This window comes from Balaenoptera ricei, chromosome 12, assembly GCF_028023285.1.
Source record: "Balaenoptera ricei isolate mBalRic1 chromosome 12, mBalRic1.hap2, whole genome shotgun sequence".
NCBI lineage: Eukaryota > Metazoa > Chordata > Mammalia > Artiodactyla > Balaenopteridae > Balaenoptera > Balaenoptera ricei.
In genome coordinates this window covers 60,568,704-60,591,613 of record NC_082650.1, presented here as the reverse complement: position 1 = coordinate 60,591,613, position 22,910 = coordinate 60,568,704, and the positions used below count along the sequence as shown (strand labels likewise).

The 22,910-nt window shown below is 36.3% G+C and overlaps 1 long non-coding RNA gene across 3 annotated transcripts in view; it reads left to right on the top strand.

Moving 5' to 3' along the window:
• Positions 1-22,910, top strand: part of LOC132376356 (uncharacterized) — a 1,138,994-nt gene that overhangs the window by 1,021,318 nt on the left and 94,766 nt on the right. For all 3 annotated transcript variants that reach the window (XR_009506280.1, XR_009506281.1, XR_009506279.1), the window contains one exon: positions 1,465-1,553. This is a non-coding gene — a long non-coding RNA (uncharacterized LOC132376356). The remainder of the gene's footprint in view (positions 1-1,464; positions 1,554-22,910) is intronic.

Below are 22,910 nucleotides of genomic sequence, written 5' to 3'. Positions count from 1 at the left end.
TTAAAGGAGCAGCTGCTTCGGGGGCTCTGGCTCACTCAGGCCGGAGGGAGGGAGTTGTACGGAGGAGGCGGGGCGAGCCTGCGGCGGCGGCAGAGGCTGGCATGACGTTGCAGCAGCCCGAGGCGTGCCCTGAGCTCTCCCGGGGAAGTTTTCCCCGGATCACGTGACCCTGGCAGTGGTGGGCTGCACAGGCTCCTGGGAGGGACGGTGTGGAGAGTGACTTGTGCTCGCACACAGGCTTCTTGGTGGCGGCAGCAGCAGCCTTAGCGTCTCATGCCCGACTCTGGGGTCCGCGCTGATAGCCACGGCTCGAGCCCGTCTCTGGAGCTCGTTTAGGCGGCGCTCTGAATCCCCTCTCCTTGCGCACTGCAACACAAAGAGGCAAGAAAAAGTCTCTTGCCTCTTCGGCAGCTGCAGACCTTTTCCCGGACTCCCTCCCGGCCAGCTGTGGTGCGCTAACCCCTTCAGGCTGTGTTCACGCCGCCAACCCCAGTCCTCTCCCTGGGATCCGACCGAAGCCCGAGCCTCAGCTCCCAGCCCCCGCCCGCCCCGGCGGGTGAGCAGACAAGCCTCTCGGGCTGGTGAGTGCTGGTCGGCGCCGATCCTCTGTGCGGGAATCTCACCGCTTTGCCCTCCGCACCCTGTGGCTGCGCTCTCCTCCGTGGCTCCGAAGCTTCCCCCCTCTGCCACCCGCAGTCTCCGCCTGCGAAGGGGCTTCCTAGTGTGTGGAAACCTTTCCTCCTTCACGGCTCTCTCCCACTGGTGCAGGTCCCGTCCCTATTCTTTTGTCTCTGTTATTTCTTTTTTCTTTTGCCCTACCCAGGTACGTGGGGAGTTTCTTGCCTTTTGGGAAGTCTGAGGTCTTCTGCCAGCGTTCAGTGGGTGTGCTGTAGGAGCAGTTCCACGTGTAGATGTATTTCTAATGTATCTGTGGGAAGGAAGGTGATCTCTGCGTCTTACTCTTCCGCCATCTTGCCCAGACCCATATTCTATCTAATAAATATGTTGAAGGAATACAACAAGGAACAGAGATTACTTTTGTCTTCTTATGTACTAAAAACAGTATGTACTTACCAAACTGCTTGTGATTTGTACACGTGGCCAGCATTTGAAGAATTTGATTCTGAAAAATTATCCCTGTAAACTTGTTTTTTTTAAATTCCCAACAATAAAAATGTTCTAAACTTAGAATATGATGATAGTTGCACAACTTTATAAATACACGAAAACCAGAGAATTGTATACTTTAAATTGTAAATTTTATGCTATGTCAATTATAGCTCAATAAAACTATTTTTTTAAAAAAAAGGTCAGAAAATGCCAAGCTGATCCACCACCTCCTCCCCTTCAGTGCTGGTCTATTTTAGCTTCCAAGAACTATGCTCTATCAGTTTAGAATATGCTCTCAGAGTATTTTCAAAGGATTATTTTTTTGTTCTTACTTTGTTTCTGTTGACCCTGCAGGAGCCATTTGGATGCCCAGCTGCTGTCCATTCTCTACACTTATCCTACCCAATGGAACACCGTTGAGAAAAACATTGCTGCAATACCAGGTAAACTGACTTGGGTCCCATATCCACTAAGAGTGAAACTATCTCCTTTTCAAAGGAAACTACAGCTTATGAGGAAGACAGATTAATTTCTCAGCCCTTATAATTACACAAAACATGGGATGCTGCCATTGGAACAATTTGATTTTCCCCTTGGAGTTCAGGGTTCCTCCTTGACTCCTGCTTAGCATCTAAGCTGGCTTATCTGTCTGTAGAAGGCTACAATAGCAGGGACCATGTCTTCAGTGATTGCTAAATCCCGCAGAAAAAATATAATGGAGATATTGACTATTCACTAAATAAATCTGTGACAGATTGGATTTATTGATAACTAGATGGAGTCACTATTTTCATCATTTCTTTTTTTCCTTTCCTTCACCTCTTGTTGCCAATAATCTGTGAAAACATAATTGTAATGACTACAGAATATTCTAGAAAGTGAATATATCGTGATTTAGCCAATCGTTTCTTTATTAGCATACAGGTGGTGTAATTCCAACTCTTACACTAACGTACACAATATCTTCTTCAATAACCTCATTTATAAATTTTGTTCTAACTGTTATTATTTTGTACTTAATCTAATGTGAAAACTTTACCATATTTAAGTACGTAAGTTATTCTAATCCTCTTTCTGCTGGTTGCCAAAAGGCCTTAGAAAGTTTGGCCAATTACAGTACTATGTCCAGATGTGTTAATAGTTCTCCTCTCCCTTAACCTTTGGCATTTTTGCATTCTTATTTCTTCCAAATAAGTTAATTCATTTAAAGTACTTTTCATAGTGTCTCAGAAATAGTGCAGTACTATACATAATGGTATTATTCTAAATTTTGTTACTAACAACTATATATATACTTATCCAGGTACTTGAAAAACTAATGGTATTCTGTTTTGTGGATGCTTAAATTGGTCTTTGTTTCATTATCAGTGAGTCGAAAAATGTCCTGTATTTATTGATCCTTCATATTTCTTCCATGGATTTTCTTATTGTGTCTATTATTTATTTTTAATTGGGGTGTTTCTCTTTTTATACACATTTTAAGTATTTTTATATGTAGTAATAATATTAACCTGCTGTCATTTTTGTTTTAAATATTTTCAACAATTGCCTTATGAGTTTTTGACAAAAAAAGTTTGGCATTGTTGATGAAATACATTGGTGTTTTAAAAATAAATATGTCTACCATTGTTTTTATACTTAGAATAGCTTTGCCTAGAGTGTAATCTCTGAAAAACTAGGATTTGGGAAAGTTTTGTTAAATAAATAAAATTATATGGCCTAATAAGTTTGGAGAAAAAGAAGATGTGTAAATTTAAGTGATTTTCTTTCATAATACTGTGCTTTTAGGAAGTTGATATGCATTGAATTTCCAATGAGGGAATAGAGTGTACAGCATTTATAGAACATATTTGCCCATGGACCCCTTTGTTCATAGGGCATTCCATGGAGCTAATGCTTCTCAGAACACACTGTAGGGGACACTACATAGAAACTATTTGCCTGTCCCAAGATCATTTTTTTTTTAAAGTTAACCAACTTACTTTTAGTTTTTAAAAGCCTCATTATTTATTTATTTAACTATTTTTTCCATAAGGTCTTTATTTAATATACATACTTCATAGGGTGGGGCTTTAACTATTTTTTTCACCCAGTAATCAGTTCTCCCAATAGCTTTTATTTTAAAACCTGCATCTTTTAATCATTTACTTTATGATGCACTCTCATTTTTGCCATGAGGTAATTCTTATGTATGTATTTAGTCTGTTGAAGTACTATCTGTTCTATTAATCAGACTGTAATTTCATGAACCAGAACCACAGATTGTTTTAGCATAGCAATATATTTAAACATCTCTTTTACTATATTTGAATGTGATATATTTTTACCCATAATGTTCATAGATATCTTTACCTATTTATTCTTCCAAATAGACTTTAAAATTATTTTATCATGATCCCAAATAACATTTTATTAATCTTATAATTAATTTGGAAACAATTTGCATATTTTATAAAATCCAGTGCTCCATTATGGAAATACAGTTTCTGTTCCTTTTGTATTGAAGTTTTTATTTATATTGCTTAGGAAAGTATTTTAATACTTCTCATACAGATTATGTGCATTTCTTTTTTTTTTTTTTTTTTTTTGCATTTCTTAATAAGATATTACTATTATGTGAATAGTACCTTTTCTCATTATGTACTCAAATTGGTTATTGCTGCTATACAGAAAAACTATCAATTTTTGGCATTTAATTTGTATCTAATCACTGTAATGAACTTTAATATTAATTCTCAGAGTTTTGTCAATGATTCCCTTGAGTTTTCTATTTAAATAGTCATATTGTCTGCAAATAATAACAAAAATTTACACTCTCTCATTTCAGTATTATGTATTATTGCCTTGGCATGGAAGTCGATGTAAGCATTGTTATATTTAATTAAATATAATTTTGAATCTTTTTAAAGATAATTTAAAAAATATTTTAGTGATCCTTTTATTCCTAATTCTGTGGAATTTATTTTTTTTTTAATTAGAAATGAGTGTTGAATGCTATTGAAGGAATTTTTACCAACAAATAACAGCAAAAGAAACCCTATGAGATTTTTTTCTTATATAAATCTGTCTATCCACACATGTATACATAAGTTAACACGTTTATATATAGTTGAATATGCCATTTATACAACTACATACACACACAAACACATCTACGTCTAATGTTACTGAAAAGACTGGCTTTCCTGTGCTAAATTCTCTCTGGTTGTAAAATAAAGCAGCTTCCTAGATAGAGGCTGTGTCTTAGAGCTTAATGCTGAGTCTGCCACACAATTTTCTTGTGTGGCTTCAGATTTCCAAAATAAATTATCTTCAGATTTTCCTTGGGCCTCAGGATAATGTTCTCTTTACCTTTTTTTTGGTTGTTGTTATTAGACCTTGTGTCATTGTTGGTTTTGTTTTTTCCTCTTTCCTATTCTTAAATCAGAGTCATTCAGTATCAGTGCTCACCCTCAGACAAGGTATAAATTTCCTTTGAAGCTGCTTGTGGTCTAACAGGTGCTAACTGACTCACCTTTTCATAACTGCATAGATCAAAGGGTACTTAACATCTATGATTGTCAGTATACATCGGTGTCTAGTAAAAGTCTATCTGGTTCAGTTCTTCTGAACTGAAATGAAACCATTTTCCAACTCCATCGCTTGAATCTCTGACACCCTAGAGATGGACAGGGAATTCTGTCCTGCACCACTGTAGGAACTTCTGCCTGTAGACCATTAATGATTCCACACCTGCAGTATGATGTTTTCTAAGATGTAACTTCATGTGTTCAACCCTGCACCACCTGCACAGTTGACTTATTAGAATTATGTTCTACATATATGGATGTTCTAAGATGTATACGGTGGGGTTGGCTCTGAGACATAAGGACTGGTGTTCAAGGACCAGAGAGAGGCCTCAGGAGCTAAGGGTAACCCCCAGCTGATAGCCAACAAGGAAGCAGTACCTACAACCACTTAGAAACTGAGTTCTGCTAACAACCTGAATGAGGTTGGAAGCAGAGTCTGCCCCAGAGCCTCTAGACAAAAGATACGACCTGCCAATTCCTTGGTTTTGGTCTCGGGACACCCTCAGCTGAGAACCTGCTCAGCCATACTGTGCTGGGACTTCTGACCTGCCGAAACTGAAAGATCCTTACTTAGTCAGTGCTGAGGAAAGCTGCTAAGTTTGTGGTGTCAGGCCCATATTGCTGTCTGAAGGCTTTCTTTGTCCTACTGTCTCCCTTCATTTTCACAGGCATTACCTCCAATAAATCTCTTGCAATTAAAAAAAAAAAAAACTTGAGGAAATGTGGTGGATGGGCGGGTGGTGAGAGTGACTTGATACCTGAAGAAGCAACACTTTCACATCATGAGGACGACTGACCCAGTGTTCTGTTAGATAATGACCTGGAGTGTCTACACTGCTGTGCATGCCGTGAGGAAGAAATGAGGTTTCTTCCTTCTGAGTTTCAGGAAACAGGACACCTTTATTGTAAGGAAGAAGTTGAAGGAGACCATTAGTTATTTTTATTATAATCTTCCATTGCTTTGCTAGTCAGTGGAAACCCCCTCCCAACCATGCTTAACTGGAGCACTAGTACTCCCTCTTCCAGTCTTAACTTTCCAGGTTTCTGTGAGTTTGCATCTTTTCTTCTGTTTTCGTAGATAATTTATTGGAGAGATTAGAGACAATAAAGAGTGACTTTGTGGGTGCCCATTCAGTAGAAATCTGGGAAGACCATTCAGCATCTTCAAGTGAGGATAATGCTCATAGAGACAAATCAGAGATAGTTTAGTCCGTTATGTTCTAGAACATTTCAATCCTTTTTTATAAAAGAAGAAAGAAGAGTCAAATAAAATGCCTTTAGTCAGGTGCTTGGAAACTTCAACCTTAATTTGTATAATGATCACGTAATGAACTACTTCAGAAAAAATACTATGACCCTACTTAGACCATATAGATTTCTCAAAGTAGCAACGTAAGACAATGAGAAAAGATAACTATACGTGTACCATTAAATATTTTTTCAAAATTATTATTATTTTGATATAGAAGTTTTATTCTAAAGAATAATAAAGGGTTTGTAAAATTGCTGGCATACCAATGATTTATCTGACCACTTTCTGAAATAGTTCCCAAGGGATTTTGTAAATTGCCAATCTGCCATTTAGACACATATGAGTATGGGTTCTCTAGAGAAACAGAATCAATAGGAGAGAGAGACAGACACACTATAAGGAATTGGCTCATGCAATTATGGAAGCTGTGGAATCCAAGATCTGCAGCAGGCAAGCTGGAGACCCAGAGAGCTGGTGGTATAGTTCCAGTCTAAGTCCAAGGCTTGAGAACCAGGAGAGCCAACGGTGGGAGTTCCAGTCTGAGCCCAAGTCGAAAGCCAGGAAAAAAACAGTGAGGCAGAGAGAAAGAATTCTTTCTTACTCAGCCTTTTGTTCTATTCAGCTTCAACAGATTAGATGAGGCTCACCCATACTGGAAGGGACATCTCTTTTCTTTAGTTACTCTACCAATTCAAGTGTGAATCTCATCCAGAAACACTCTCACAGACATACTCAAAATAATGTTTAACCAAATATCTGGGCATCCCATGGTCCAGTCAGTTGACACATAAAATTAACTGTCATAATACTCTATTTTACAACACTATATCTTAGATAAGTATAATAGCTGAAGAAAATACATTAAAAGTCACCTGACAAACTTAAAAAATAATTTGATTCTATACTATCTAATGCCACTATTGTATTTAACAGAATGTCATTTATTTGCTAGAAAGAAAGAATATGGAGTGAAATGTAATTTAGTCCCTTTCAAAGTTTGTGGCTACTGTGAATTTCTCTTTTCTATGAGGCCACTTCCTTAAAAGTTCACTGGAACTGTGCTGCTTTCTTGTATTTAGAACCCTTGGGTGTTTACGTGAAAAACTCAACACATACCTGACCTGTTGACATCTCACAAACCTTCCATATAACATTTTCATGATTTGGAAATAAATAGTATAAAGTATTATTCAGGAAAAACTCTCCTTATCTCTCTCTCCATATTTAAAATTTATAAATTAATGATGTGGTATCAAAATGTTCTAAAATGTTTCTTGATAAAGTGTACCACAGAATAGCCTTAACATGCTGTAATTCCATTATTCCCATTTTATAGATAAGGACATGTAGGCTTATAGACATGAAATACCTCCCACAAGGTCAGAGGACTACTTAATTAGTAGAAGAGCCAGAAATGTGCTAGATGAGTAAGCAAATGCAAATAAATTTTATCATATATTTACTCTTTAAAAAGTAGTTATTAATTTAAAAATATACTTAATATATGTAATTTAAATAGATTTAAATAAATTTAAAATAAATGTCATGCATCAGTTAAAAGATTTGAACTACAGATGCTAAAACATAGTTCTTAACTTTACCTCCAAAAATGTGACTTAATTATGGACAAGGAATATAAAATAAAATTTAAGTTGACATTAGAGCCAAGAGAACATTCAAAGCTGAAGGGAAATTGACCATAGTTTGAAGATAGTGAACTATAGGCACTGAAATTGAGTTATCAGATGTACCCACCTTCAAGGAAATAATAAACAGTATTTCCTCTACTAGTGAATATAAAACAATTTGTGACCTACTGTATGTTACTATAATAGGAGCATCTAATGATAGTTCCATTTCCTTTTCATATTCTCTTTCATTTCAAAACCTTCCCAGAATACCTAGCAAATATTAATTTATCAATTCATTCAAAATTACTTTCAAATGGGTGAGGATATACAAGATCCCCTCGCCCTATTCACATTTTTAAATAGACTCATCCCACTGAATTGAGACCCGCTAATATGCGCTCCACATTTCACAATGATTTCTAGATTTTAGAAAGGTCTTTAGCTCTATAGAGTTGTCCTTTTTAAAAGTAGGCCAAAAGGATCACATTACTATGTGTATATTGCACATGGAACCTAAGCACAACGTGATCAGAAGCCATTTTTTTTTCTAAGTGGGCATATGGCTATAGCCATTGCAGGATTATCTCTATTTCTGGCTCTATCCCTTTGCATTCAAGCTGAATGATACCACTGTTTCATACAGACAGCTCATCTCCACACCCTATCTGTGCTAGCTAGAGCCAGCAGTTACCAACTCCCAGTGGTATATATGTGCACTGAAATTCTTGACAATGTGTTCCACCTAACCCTTCTCACTTCTGATATACAGTACTCATCTTTCTGAGCAAGGTATTTAACTCAGCACAGATGGTTTCATCATCTATTTCTGGTGATGTTCATTTTTGTTTTTATTGCTTAGGTTTACATAGACCATGAAGACAATTTTAGTTTATTTTATTTTTAATTTATTTAATTTGTTTATTTATTTATTTTTGGCTACATTGGGTCTTCGTTGCTGCATGCAGGCTTTCTCTAGTTGTGGCGAGTGGGGGCTACTCTTCGTTGTGGTGCACAGGCTTCTCATCGTGGTGGCTTCTCATGTTGTGGAGCACGGGCTCTAGGCGTGTGGGCTTCAGTAGTTGTAGTATGCGGGCTCAGTAGTTGTGGCTCGTGGGCTCTAGAGCGCGGGCTCAGTAGTTGTGGTGCACAGACTTTGTTGCTCCGCAGCATGTGGGATCTTCCCGGACCAGGGCTCGAACCCGTGTCCCCTACATTGGCAGGTGGATTCTTAACCTCGGCGCCACCAGGGAAGCCCATGAAGACATTTTTAAAGAACACAGATGTGATATCAGTGGCACATTTATCTCAGCTACACAATAAACTGGACTTAACAATGACTATAAAATTTTCAAAGGTTTGGGTCTAACTGGTATGCTGATGTTACTCTTTGGTAGCTAGTTTTCTCAGTAATATACCCTTAGTCAAGAAGTAGGAAGTATACATGAGGTATCTATAGATTGCATAGTGGAGACTGTTCTGGTACATGATTGACTCAGAATATCTGAACTTCTAAATTTGGTTCATATCTGAAACATTTCCTGTAATATTTTCTTATCTCTGCTGCATCAAATTTGATTATTGATAAAGTCTCAATACACTTATTCTTTTTTTTTTCACACACACACACACTGTATTTTATTTTTACAAGAGATAAATAGACTGACACCAAGCATTGTACATGGATGACCACAACAAAAGCAACAATGATTGCAATTACCAAACATGAAACACACTCATACTATGTCATAATATTGACATTCAGTCCAGTAATCCTTCACTGTAACAGCTCCTTTACTTTGCAGTGAAAATTGATTTGTATATTCTTTGCCTCTGAGTCCTTGTGGGATTTTTTTTTTTTTAATTCAGACAGAAAGTCACACAAATTATACTCATCCTCATCAGTTCACTCAGTCCCATGTAATTAATTTTTTTTTTATCTTGATCTTTTGTTAGCACTTTTATGAGTTCATCAGTTTTTCATTAGAGTTCTGAAAATGCTTATTCATTCAGTTCAGCAGTACAGTCAGTTACCAGAAACCTGTACTTGTCAGAGTCTTTTCCATGAATTTCTTGAAGATGAAACCCTTTTATAGGAACATATTTGCAAAATCATCAGAGTACACCCAGAACTGTCTGTAAATGACAAAAGACTTAAAAATGACCACGGTTAAAGATTTGATGAAAGTTCATAATAATGCAGTTGACAAGAAAATTAGTTATTTCTGAGATATACATTTTAAAGTAATAACTAGGATTATTACTTATAACATTATACCAGAACATATAAGATTTTTAGAAATTTCATGCAATGTCTGAAACATTTATATTAACATATTTCCATACATATTTCCATACAAATACAAATATAAGATTTTTAGAAATTTCATGTAATGAATACACTTATTCTTGAATTTTGTTCTTGGAATTGAAGGTCAGTATATATGCATAGCAAATATCAACAGAAAGTAGAAAGTTACTTCTTTTCAAAATCAAGTACTCAAAAAAAAAAAAAAAAAAAAAAAATCAAGTACTCTCTGGACTACAGAAATCACTATTGTCTATATGGAATTTGTGTTTCCCTTCCAAGCACTGATCCAATAATACTCAACTTATAAATTTTAAAAGAATCATTGCAAGCTTAATTTTATAAGTGAAAGCAGGAAAGTATTATTTAATTTCTTTGGTTAAGTAACTCTACCTGAACATTACATTTAAAAACAATGCAACGACTGTTCTTAGAGCAATATCTCATACTTGGTTGATGCTGAAGCATTTACAATTTGAGTATATTGGATGTAGAATTGAAAACTTCTTTTATAATGAAACAAATCTTGGTGAGATTGTTTCTTACCTCTCTCAGTGCTCATCTTGGTTCAGCTGAGCTCCTCCAGATTCAGAGTAAGATGAGAAATGGGCCCAGTGCTCTTGCTAAAGTAGAATCACTAATTTTTAAAAGTTGACAGTACTACTTAAGAAACATAATATTAAATCAGCAACAGAGTACAGTACTTGTAATTATAAAGTAATAGCATGTTCTTGGGGAAGCTAATTGCTTATAACACATCAAAATCAAGTTAAAAAAAATAAAAAGAAAAGAAAAGAATCTAATTGATGGAGTATGGCCTGAGGGGCATTTCCTGGAATTCAGAGGAAATTGCCTGGATTGATTATAAATGCAAAGTTTCATTAAAAACATAGACCTCTGGAGAACATCTTTCTAAAAGGCAGGCAGAAGCTACCTCATTTTAGACTCATTCTTTCAACTATCCTTTACTGAGAGTCCACTCTGTACATGAAGAGATTTCAAACAATCCAGCCTAACAATGTCTTCTTATTACTCCCATCTCCAATAAAAATTTTGAAACTCTGTCTTCACATACGATAAAGAATGGTTTAATGTTTCCATTTTGAGCTGTTTGTTGGTAGGCATTGTTATATATTTTGAAATGAAATGGTAATTGGAGTGATTTTTGTCTATTCATTTTAAGTGTACATTTACTGTAATGTAGACTTCAAGGTTTAAATTTCAAAAAATTTTAACTTCATGTCTGACAAATTATTCATGTTAATTCCAGTTCTCCTCAATGCCTTGAGGACCCACAGACTAGATAGATTCCTGATAACTCTAAGGAATTATAGACAATTTAGAGAGGAATTAAATAAAAGTACTAAATAAAATGACAATACTATGTTCTTATAAAAGCAGTATAGTTCATATCTAAGAATGTGGGTTCTAGAGCAGGTCTTCCCGAGATCAAATCCTATGAAATGTGTGAGTTGGGGCACGCTAACTAACTCTCTATGCCTCAGTTTCTTTGTCTGTAAAGTGGGGTTTATAATAGTGCCTCACTCATTGAGTTGTTTTAGGTTGAATGAGTTAATACATACAAAGCACTTAGAACAATAACTAGCACATAAAATAATAAGTGCAAATTATTAAAGGCATACCTTGGATGTAGTGTGTGAACGTCAATTCAAAAACCTTCAACAAAATATTAGCAAACCAAATTCAACATTGCATAAAGGGACCACACACCATGGTCAAATGGGATTTATTCCAAGGAGGCAAGGATGGTTCAATATCCACAAACTAGTCAATGTTTTATACCACATAACAAAATGAATAATAAAAATCATAGTCATTTCAATAGATGCTGAAAAAGCTTTTGACAAAATTCAACACTAATTTATGATAAAAACTCTCAACAAAGTGGATATAGTGGACACATACCCCAAGATAATAAAGGCCATGTATGACAAGCATACAGCTAACATCATACTCAATAGTAAAAACGTGAAAACACTTTCTCTAATATTGGGAATAAAATAAGGATGTCAACTCTAGCCACTTTTATTCAACATAATATTGCAACTTCTAGCCACAGCAATCAGATAAGAAAAAGCATCCAAATTGGAAAGGAAGAAGTAAAACTGTCACTCTTTGCAGATGGCATGATACTATACATAGAAAATCCTAAACATGACACCAAAAAGCTACTAGAACTCATTGATGAATTTGGTAAAGTAGGAGGATACAAAATTAATATACAGAAATCTGCTTGTTTCTATACACTAACCACAAACTATCAGAAAAAGAAATTAAGAAAACAATTCCATTTACAATTGCATCAAAAAGAATCAAATACCTAGGAATAAATTTAGTTAAGGAAGTAAAAGGCCTCTACTTGGAAAACTATAGACACTGATGAAAAAAATTGAAGACAACACAAACAAATGGAAAGACATACCTTGTTCATGGATTGGAAGAATTAATATTTAAAGTGATCTTACTACCCAAGGAAATCTACAGATTCAAATGTAATACCTATCAAAATATCAATGGCATTTTTCACAGAACTGGAACAGATAATTCTAAAATTTCAGTGGAACCACAAAAGACCCTGAATAACCAAAACAATCTTGAGAAAGAAGCACAAAGCTAGAGATTTCATGCTCCTTGATTTCAAACTATACTACAAAACTAAAGTAATCAAAATAGTATAGTATGGCACAAAAACAGACACACAGATCAATAGAACAAAATAGCACAGAAATGAATCCACACTTATATGGGCAATTAATCTATGACAAAGGAGGCAAGAATGTACAATGGGGAAAAGACAACCTCTTCAATAAATGGTGTTGGGAAAACCAGACAGCTACATGCAAAAGAATCACACTAGACTACTTTCTCACACCATGCACAAAAATAAATTCAAAATAGATTAAAGATATTAAAATTAAATTAAATAGATTAAAAATAGTATCTCAAACTATAAAACTTCTAGAAGAAAATATAGGCTGTATGCTCTTTGACATTGATCTTAGTAATATTTTTTTGGTTATGTCTCCTCTGGCAAAGGGAACAAAAGCAAAAATAAACAAATGGGACTACATCACACTAGAAAGCTTTCACACAGTGAAAGAAACTATCAACAAAACAAAAAGGCTGTCTACTGAATGGGAGAAAATATTTGCAAATGATATATGCATAAGTGATTAATATCCAAAGTATACAAAGAAGTCATACAACTCAACATCAAAACAACAAACAACCCAATTAAAAAATGGACTGAGGATCTGAATAGATATTTTCATAAAAAAAGACATACAGATGGCCAACAGACACATTAAAAGGTGCTCAACATCACTGATCATCAGGGAAATGGCAATCAAAACCACAATGAGAGATCACCTCACACCTGACAGAATGGCTATTATCAACAATGCAGCAAATAACAAGTGCTGTTGAGGATGTGGACCAAAGAAAACAATTGTGCTCTGCTGATGGGAATGTAAATTGGTACAGTCTCAGTGGAAAAGAGTATGGAGATCCCTCCAAAAATTAAAACTACTGTATGATTCAGCAATTCCACTTGTGAGTATTTATTCCAAAGAAAACAAAATCACTTATTCAAAAAGATGTATGCACCCCTATGTTCCTTGCAGCATTATTTATAATAGCCAAGGTATGGAAGCAACCTAAGTGCCCATTAATAGGTAAATGGATAAAGAAGATGTAGTTTACATATATACAATAGAATATTAGTCATAAAAAATTAATGAAATCTTGCCATTTGCAACAAAATGAATGGAACTTGAGGGCATTATGCTAAGTGGAATAAGTCAAACAGTGAAAGACAAATACGGTATGATTTCACTTATATGTGGAATCTAACAAAATAAATGAACAAACATAACAAAACAGAAACAGAGTCATAGATACAGACAACAAACAGGTGGTTGCCAGAGGGGAAGAAGGTGAGTAGAGGAGAGAAATAGATACGGGAAATGAAGAGGTACAAACTACCAGTTGCAAAATAAATGAGTAACGAGTATGAAATGTACAGTGTGGGGAATATAGTCAGTAATCATGTACTATTTTTGTATAGTGATAGATGGTAACTAAAACTAAACTTACTGTGGTGATCATTTTAAAATGTACAGAAATACTGAATCACTATGTTGTGTAACAGGAGCTAACATACTGTTGTAGGTCAATTATACTTCAAAAACAAGCAAATGAACAAACATACTCATAGAAAAAGAGATCAGATTTGTGGTTACCAGAGAGGGGGGAGGGGAAATTGGATGAAGGTAGTCGAAAGGGACAAACTTCCAGTTATGAGATAAATAAGTACTAGGGATGCAATGCACAATGTGATTAATATAATTAACAGTGCTGTATGTTCTATATGAAAGTTATTAAGAGAGTAAATCCTAAGACTTCTTATCACAAGAAAAAACTTTTTTTCTATTTCTTTAATTTTATACCTATATGAGATGATAAAGGTTCACTAAACTTATTGTGGTAATCATTTCATGATGTATGTAAGTGAAATCATTATGCTATATACCTTAAAGTTATGCAGTGCTATATGACAATTATATCTCATTAAAACTGGAAGACAAAAAATTAAATAACATGGAGACATGAGACTCTTCCTTTCACTTAAACATTTAAAGGCCACTGTAGGTTTATTAACTGGCCTAATTTCACTATTGTATCTCAGGGAATAGGGATGCCTGAGGAGAACGGGAGTCCGTCGGTTGGTGGAGCAGTCAGAACACACACAACATTTATCAGTTATGTTCATGGTCTTTTCTGGGCGGGGTTCATGGTGCCCTAAAACAATTACAATAGTGACATCGAACATGGCTGATCACCAATCACCACAACAAATATAATAATAATGAAAAAGCTTGAAACATTGCAAGAATTACCAAAATGTGACACAAAGTGAGCAAATACTGTTGGAAAAATGGTGCTGATAGACTTGCTAACCACAGGGTTGCCACAAACCTTCAATTTGTAAAAAACACAATATCTGTGAAGCACAGTAAAGAAAAATGCAATAAAACAAGATATGCCTATATTATCAATCCAACCTTCCCACGGTAAATCAGTAACTGTGAGTGGAATGAAGGTAGATTTTAAGGTCAGAGCCAATGGAGTGGTGCTAGATGCCGTGTCCTGACCAGCCTCAGACTGACCTCAGTTAGAGATTCTAAGGGTACCCTCAACTGAAATCTGCCAGGCTGCCTTTGCTTTAGTTTTCCTTTTTAGTTTTCTACTTTATTCAAAACGTCCTCAGATGGTAATCCATCATTCTCCCCATTCTCCTACTCAATGTGCCTCATACTAGTCATTTAACTCCAAGATGCTCCAGGCACTGGAATCCTTAAAAATTAACTCCTTTATGGATTCCTCTCTGAATGTCTCAGGGAAGAAACTGTACAGTAAAGAAATTCATTCTTCACTGAATTTTAGAGCCAGCAATTAATTTACTTAATCCCAAACTATTTAGTTAAGCTTTATTGTTCACATTTGTTGTGCTTGATCTTAAACTCTTCAGAAATAAAATTCTTCAGAAATAAAACTAAGGAAAACTGCAGATCAGTCTGGTTAATTCAGAATATTCATTAGGAAGATTCTATAAGAAAATGCAATATAGTATAAATTAAGATACAATCAAGTATTGTATGTAGTTCAAGTGGATAGAAAAACTCCTTAATAACATATCTCATGGCAAGATTAACCTCATCTCTCTATTCAAATTCTTTGACATAGAATTATAATTTGAGGTTCTCGAGTGTGAAAAAACTATGTCTTCAAAGTTGCTGAACATTACAATATCAAATGGTTGGAATGAAACTTGAGAAGTTATTTTAGCCCATACTTAAAATGTCCCAGGCAAATGAAAATATACGTGAATCTTAACTATTAAAGAAGCACCGTATCTCCACAGCCAGAATAAGAGAATGCTATCATTCCACCAGACAACGGTTCTTCAGTTTTTATAAGATTTTCTGACTGCCCAAGAGATCCACAGGCTAAAATTGACTTTATGGAAAACTTCCTATGAGCCATTTAGTATCTCATTGCCCTCTTACCAATTAGCTTTTGGGATGTAGACAGTGGATTTCGGATTGATTCCATTCCCTGGGATTTCTGCAAAATACATTCCGTTCTTCTTGTTGTCACTTGGTAGCAGAGGCACCGAAGTTTCTTCAGTTGGACAGTAGAACAGAAAAAGATTGATTATCTTAGGGAGCAATATATTAGCCATGAAAAAGAGAGTTGTCCAAGATAAAATATTTTTATTTTATAAAAGATACTAAATATGGTTGATGCTTGAAGATTTGCTACTAGGTTGTAAGCAGGTCCTTTTTTTCCCCTCCAGTTTAATTAGTTTAGAGTGATAAGAAGGCATCCCAAAAAGATGGCTTGAAGATTTATTTTAATTAACCAAGTGTATAAAGAGGAAAGCCATCATCTAACATGAAGAAAACTGAAGGCAACTTAAGCAGTACCAAGAGGAGATAAGACCATCTCACCAACAACACTAGGCTAAATTAAGTTTTATGGGCTAATGCAGACTCATGAAACAGCTGAAATATTTTGTGCCTTTGTACATGAGAAAAATACTCAGATTCTGGTATCCCTGCAAATTGAAGTACCACATGGCCTCTATACTGAAGCTACTTAAATAACGTCAAATGATAAGGAGAGACAGCATGACAACTGCCCAAAATGTGTGCATTGTATATGCCAGTTTAGAAATGATATAGAACATAAATACCATTTAAAGGGAAGTGGGAGAGAAGTAAAATATATTTTTGTATTATCAAACCAAAGCATTTAGAAAGAACTTGGCGTTTCTTATGGCTAGAACGTCAAATAGTTCACATGATTCAGACTGAATTTTATGTGCATAATTTTAGATTGATTATCATAGATATGTTTTTCATATTTGGCCCGGGTTTCCTTTGGCTCAGATGTTTTAAGTGCTTTGTGTGCATGGCTTCTGCATTCACATTGTGCTGTGTCTATTTTGTGATCTGTTATTAGTATTATCAATTGGAACTCAGGCAAACTTTTATATAAAATGAAGGCGAGAAATGAAAATCGTCAATATCTTTTAACTGTTAACCCAGGCCTGAGGTAGTCTGCATAAGCATCTGCTCTGCATTTCTAGAGATAGCTGTTTTTCTACCTTCGTTCTCTAATTACACCTTCTGGGAGACAGGAATTTGTACCATTTGCCCTTCATTTGCATCATCACAGCAACTCTAGCCTTCATGTCCCTTTGCCTGATAAGTTGCAGGGTTTAGGTTTCTGCTCACTGATTATTCAGCCAGGCTCGCCTCTCCTTGGAAGGCTCCAAGGACGTTTCTATTCTTCCTTCAGGCCTACAGCATACACTTGAAAAGACCTGTCTTGCCTTCCATGCTGCTCAAACAGTGGTGCATGACATCCTCTCAGCCCAGTTTCACCTTTCCAAAGACTGGAGTGTGCCTATATAAGAGCTAAATGCACAGACTTCTTATTGGAAGCTGAATATATCCTTGTGTTCACTTGAGAATTAACCCTTGAGAAGCATGCCTCGCAGCTTACCTGTGGGTCTGGCTTTCAGAGCAGATTCATTATTTTTCATATTTGGCAGAAGTTGTAAGATATTCAGTGTCTGTCCTAGGGCTATACGAGTGTGCTTCTCAGTATATGTACCTCTAGGGCATTTAATCAACTACTTGTTTGAAGTGTCCCATTGATCATAAAAATGATGCTTCATCTAGAATTTTTTTAGCTTATAAATTGCTACATGGACGTTAGATGGGACCGCTCTAAAAACTACAAAAGAACTAACTGAAATCCTAAAGAAATCAGGTTGATGTAGTGCAAAATGAAGTCTTTGGGGACTGTAAAGTAATTATCTGAAAATTTACATAATGTAAATGTTTAAACTGTATGATTTAACTGAAACACTTAGATCATTGTGACTATACTTGAGTGGTTCATAGAACTCAAAGCAAAGGGTTCAAAAAGTCACATAAAATCCAATTCCCTATGGGAGTTATGATTTGGTTAGATATGATGATCATATGATTTGGTTTTTGGTACTTTTGAAGTTAGAGAAAAATTTTCCAATCAAACTCTATTTGACCAAAATGATTTTTCTCTTCTGTCTTGTTGATTATAAATTAGGTAACTGCTCAGATTTGGTCTAGTATCACCAGTCATGAAACTTGCCTGGAAATTGCCTCACAGTTCATCAGAATTAAGAAGGAGAGAATGAAAAGAAATCATTCTGCCTAATAATTCAACATGCAGATAGACAAATAGGATACAGAATAATAATTTCATCAGATGTCACTTGAAACTGATTTCTAGTATACATTAACTTAGCACCTTTACAAGGTAAATATACAAATTAAGTATGCTGGAATCTAATGCATTGTAATGATCTGTAATCATAATTTGACAAACACACAAACATCATTGAGTGGCATATTCTTAGAGGTTTCACTAAGATTAAGTAAACAGATAATAACAGCAAGGAAAAAAATGATTGCCTGAAGCTAACAAACTCTGAGAACATTTCAGGTGATTGAAGACAGCTACTGAGGCCCAAATCTTTTCTTCTTTGTACTAAACACCATCTTTCTCTAAACCATTACACTATGGGACTTTTTCTGAATATTTGGACTTAAAGTACACTCTCCTTTCATTAGGCCATTGAATTCTTTGCCACATCGTTAATTTTCTGTAAGATGAGTTATCATTTTAGGTGCATACCTTACAGCATCCCATATAGATTATAAGCTCCTTGAATATGGAACAGAGAAGTGTAGAGAATGAGAAAGACATTCTATTTACCTTCCAATGATGAATTTCTGTGTGTACTTTCATCACTCTATCCCCCACAGATCAACCCCATACCTGGCACTGGTTTGACCTTGTCTCAGAGACTCAGGGTAGGTCAGTAGAAAATCATTAAGTCTGGATTAAGTGAGGCTAATTCCAGATTGAAAGAAATCTTTAGGAAACTACAGATGGCTGAAATCCAGACATAAGATGTGTTGGACTCAAGACTTCATATGCCCTTTGGGAAGTAAAAAAATGTTAGTAAAGCCATAACCATATATTTGAAGTTGACATATATCCCAGGTTTGGAAATCTCCATAATACCAAATTACTATGTAGAGGTTATGGGAATGGCAGACCCCTGTCGTTCTTTTTTTTTTTTTTTTTTTGGCTGCACTGCGCAGCCTGTGGGATCTTAGTTCCCCAAACAGGGGCTCACAACAGTGAAAGCACGGAGTCCTAACCACTGGACCACCAGGGAATTCCTGAAGAGATTCTTACATTGAGCAACAGTATAGGCTTAGTGACCTCAAAGCAATTTTTTTTCTTTTTATGGTTTTTTTTGAATCTCTATAATACCAAATTACCATGTAGAGTTTATGAGAATGGCAGACCCCTGCCATTCTTTCTCTAATCAACTCTCTTGAAAAATCCACAAAGGTAAGATACCAGGTAAATGGCACATCCAAATCTGGTCCCTTTACACAAACTCAGGTTATTCACACAATCTGGTGGCAGGTGAACACAAACACCCATCGCACACTTGACTCCCAGCTCTGGCATTAGTCCAAACCTATTTCTATTTGTCTTCTCTGACCCACTGTGGGTTGCTCTCATCTTTCATGATTCTCCAACCCTGCCTTTTCTCCAGTAATTTGGATCCTCATGTTTGCTCTCATTGCTTGATGATTATCAGACGTGATTTTCTGGCTCATTGGTGGTACTCCTTGAACACAGGCTCTTTTGTTTACCTCTGTATTAGTTAATTGAAGACTACTATCAGAAGTAAACTCCTGGGGACTTCCCTGGTGGCGCAGTGGTTAAGAATCCGCCTGCCAATGCAGGGGACACGGGTCCGATCCCTGGTCCGGGGAGATCCCACATGCCATGGAGCAACTAAGTTCGTGCGTCACAACTACTGAAGTCCGCACACCTAGAGCCCATGCTCCGCAACAACAGAAGCCACCACAATAAGCAACGAAGAGTAGCCCCCGTTTGCCGCAACTAGAGAAAACCCGCGCACAGCAACGAAGACCCAGCACAGCCAAAACTAACTAAATAAATAAATTTATTAAAAAAAGAGTAAACTCCCAAATTTTGGAGGCTTAACCCAAATATATTTACCACTTGCTCACATAATAATGACATAGTTTCTGTTTGGGAAGTGGCTCACCTCAGCTTGGGGAAACACAGACTCATGCTCCCTCCACTCTGTTGCTCTGTCATCCCCTAGGGATTCAGAGCTCTCTGCAACCCATAGCCGGAAGGGGAAAGGGAACAACCGCTCTACCCATGGGAGGAGGAACATGAACTTTGATGTAGAGTGAAATGGCTTTTGTACAGTCAGTTTCCACCAGCAAATATAAAGTGTTTATAGGCCAATTCCCACCAGCCATTGGTTGAGGTCTCCTGGGCATTAATTCTCTCTTGTTTCCAGCCTGCTATATGTGTAGACACGAAAGACCTTATCTTCTTGCAAAGAGATGCAGATGCCGGCAGATGGAAATCAAGGCAAGCATGCTTTAAAATAGTTTATTCCAAACAGTATGGAGGATCCTCAAGAAATTAAAAATAGAACTACCATATGATGCAGCAATCCCACTTCTGAGAATATATTCAGAGGAAACAAAAAGACTAACTTGAAAAGATATCTGCACCCCCAAGTTCATAGCTATTATTGGCTATTATGTATAATAGCCAAGACATGCAAACAACTTTAAGTGTCCATTGATGGATGAATGGATAAAGAAGTCATGATGTGAGATACATACACATACATATATATATATATATATATATATATATATATATATATATATATAAATGAATATTAGCCATAAAAAACAAGGAAATCTTGCCATTTGCTATAACATGAATGCATTAATGGACCTTGAGGGCATTATGCTAAGTGAAAGAAGCCAAACAGAGAAAGACAAATACTGTATGATCTTGCTTATATGTGGAATACTAAAAAAAAAAACAAAAACAAAAAACAAAAAAAACGTACTCAGAGAAAAAGAGATCAGACTTGTGATTACCAGGAGGGGCAATTGGATGAAAGCAGTCAAAAGGTACAAACATCTAGTTTTAAGATAAATAATTACTAGGGATATAAAGTACAACATGATGGCTATAGTTAACACTGCTGTATAGTATATATGAACATTGTTAAGAGAGTAAATCCTGAGATCTCATCACAAGGAAAATGTTTTTTTCTTTTTCTTTTTTTTAAATGTTTTTTAAAATTTATTTATTTTATTTATTTAGTTTTGGATCTGTTGGGTTTTTTGGATCTGTTGGGTCTTCGTTACTGTGCATGGGCTTTCTCTAGTTGTGGCGAGTGGGGGCTACTCTTCGTCATGGTGCGCAGGCTTCTTATTGCAGTGGCTTCTCTTGTTGCAGAGCACGGGCTGTAGGCATGTGGGCTTCAGTAGTTGCAGCACGCAAGCTCAGTAGTTGTGGCACACAGGCTTAGTTGCTCTGTGGCATATGGGATCTTCCCGGACCAGGGCTTGAACCCGTGTCCCCTGCATTGGCGGGTGGATTCTTAACCACTGCGCCACCAGGGAAGCCCCTCGTTTTCTTTTTACTATATTTATATGAAATAATGGATGCTAACTAAACTTACTGACGTATTAATTTCACAATCTATGTCAGTCAAACTATTATGCTGTACACCTTAAACCTATATGGTGATGTATGTCAATTATATCTTAAGAAAAAAAATGGTCTGTTCCAGTGCAGTACAGGTGGGATACTGCCAGTATCTGCTAAAGCAGCTTATCACTTCTAGCAATAATTTCTGTAGGGTAATACTAGCTTCTGGCATATAAGCTACAAAATTTCAGAGACTCAATACAATGAAGTTTATTCGCACTCACATAAACGAGCAATATAGTGCTTCTAGTTGGTGGGCAGCTTTCTTCCATTTGTTGTTTTTTGAGAATGATGTTCCACCATCTTTTGACACAGCCGTCTAGCAGTGCTTCACGTCTTCTGTACTCAGGTAGTAGGAAAGGAAAGAAAGTTAGGAGAGAGAAAATCCATTTGGTTCAGAAGAGACCCACATCATTTTTCCTCACATTGCGTTGTCAGGTACAGTCATATGGCACCATTTAGAAGTAATAAGGGCTTAGAAATGTGGTCTGAGGCTGGGCAGTTTCTTTCCAGCAATGATTCAAAGCTAGGGAACTCCAAACCTTGAAATCACATGTAAGAGATACATCCACTTTGAACTCTGTGATGAGGGACCATCAGAAAAGCCCACATAGAATTGAATTGGATCCAAATTTGCCCTGATCTCTTTGAGCACAGCAATCTTAAACTCAGCACACAGTAATGCTTGTTGCAATTGGGACTCTTCCGTAGGAGAAACTGAAATAGCTAAGCAAACACATTTTTCAAAGTTGTGTGAATGAACATTGCTCTGCATACTTGTTCTAAAGCTTGAAGCAGAATATTATACACAGAACTGAATTTCCATATGTAGAAACTGTAAAATTGCTATTTGCAAGTCATGTTCATTTGTATACCAGAAACCTGCCAGCGATGCACCCAAAATTCATTTGTAGCTGCTATTTATAGCAATATCAGCATTCAAGTTTTTATGTAAAAATAGCAAAGTGGAGCTACTGGTGTAATAGTAGCTAACATTTATTCATTCATACATGAATGTTTATTTGCTCCTTGTAGAAAAATATATTAGGACCTATATTTAATATTAGATAGAAGAAAACTGTGAGGACTAAGAGAAAGGTTAAGGTCAAATATCTAGATAAAAACTGGAGAAACATATTAAGTAATACTGAGACTCTTTCCAAACATCTGTGTCTTTGACATTATGTCAACAGCAGTAAAGAGCCTTACATGCTCAGAGGCCAGATTTCCTTTCTAACCACAGCCATGACCATAACCATAACTGCTCAGTGAGCCAAGGTCTAGCTGAGAAATGGTCCACTGGGCATAACCTGGGAGCTCTGTGT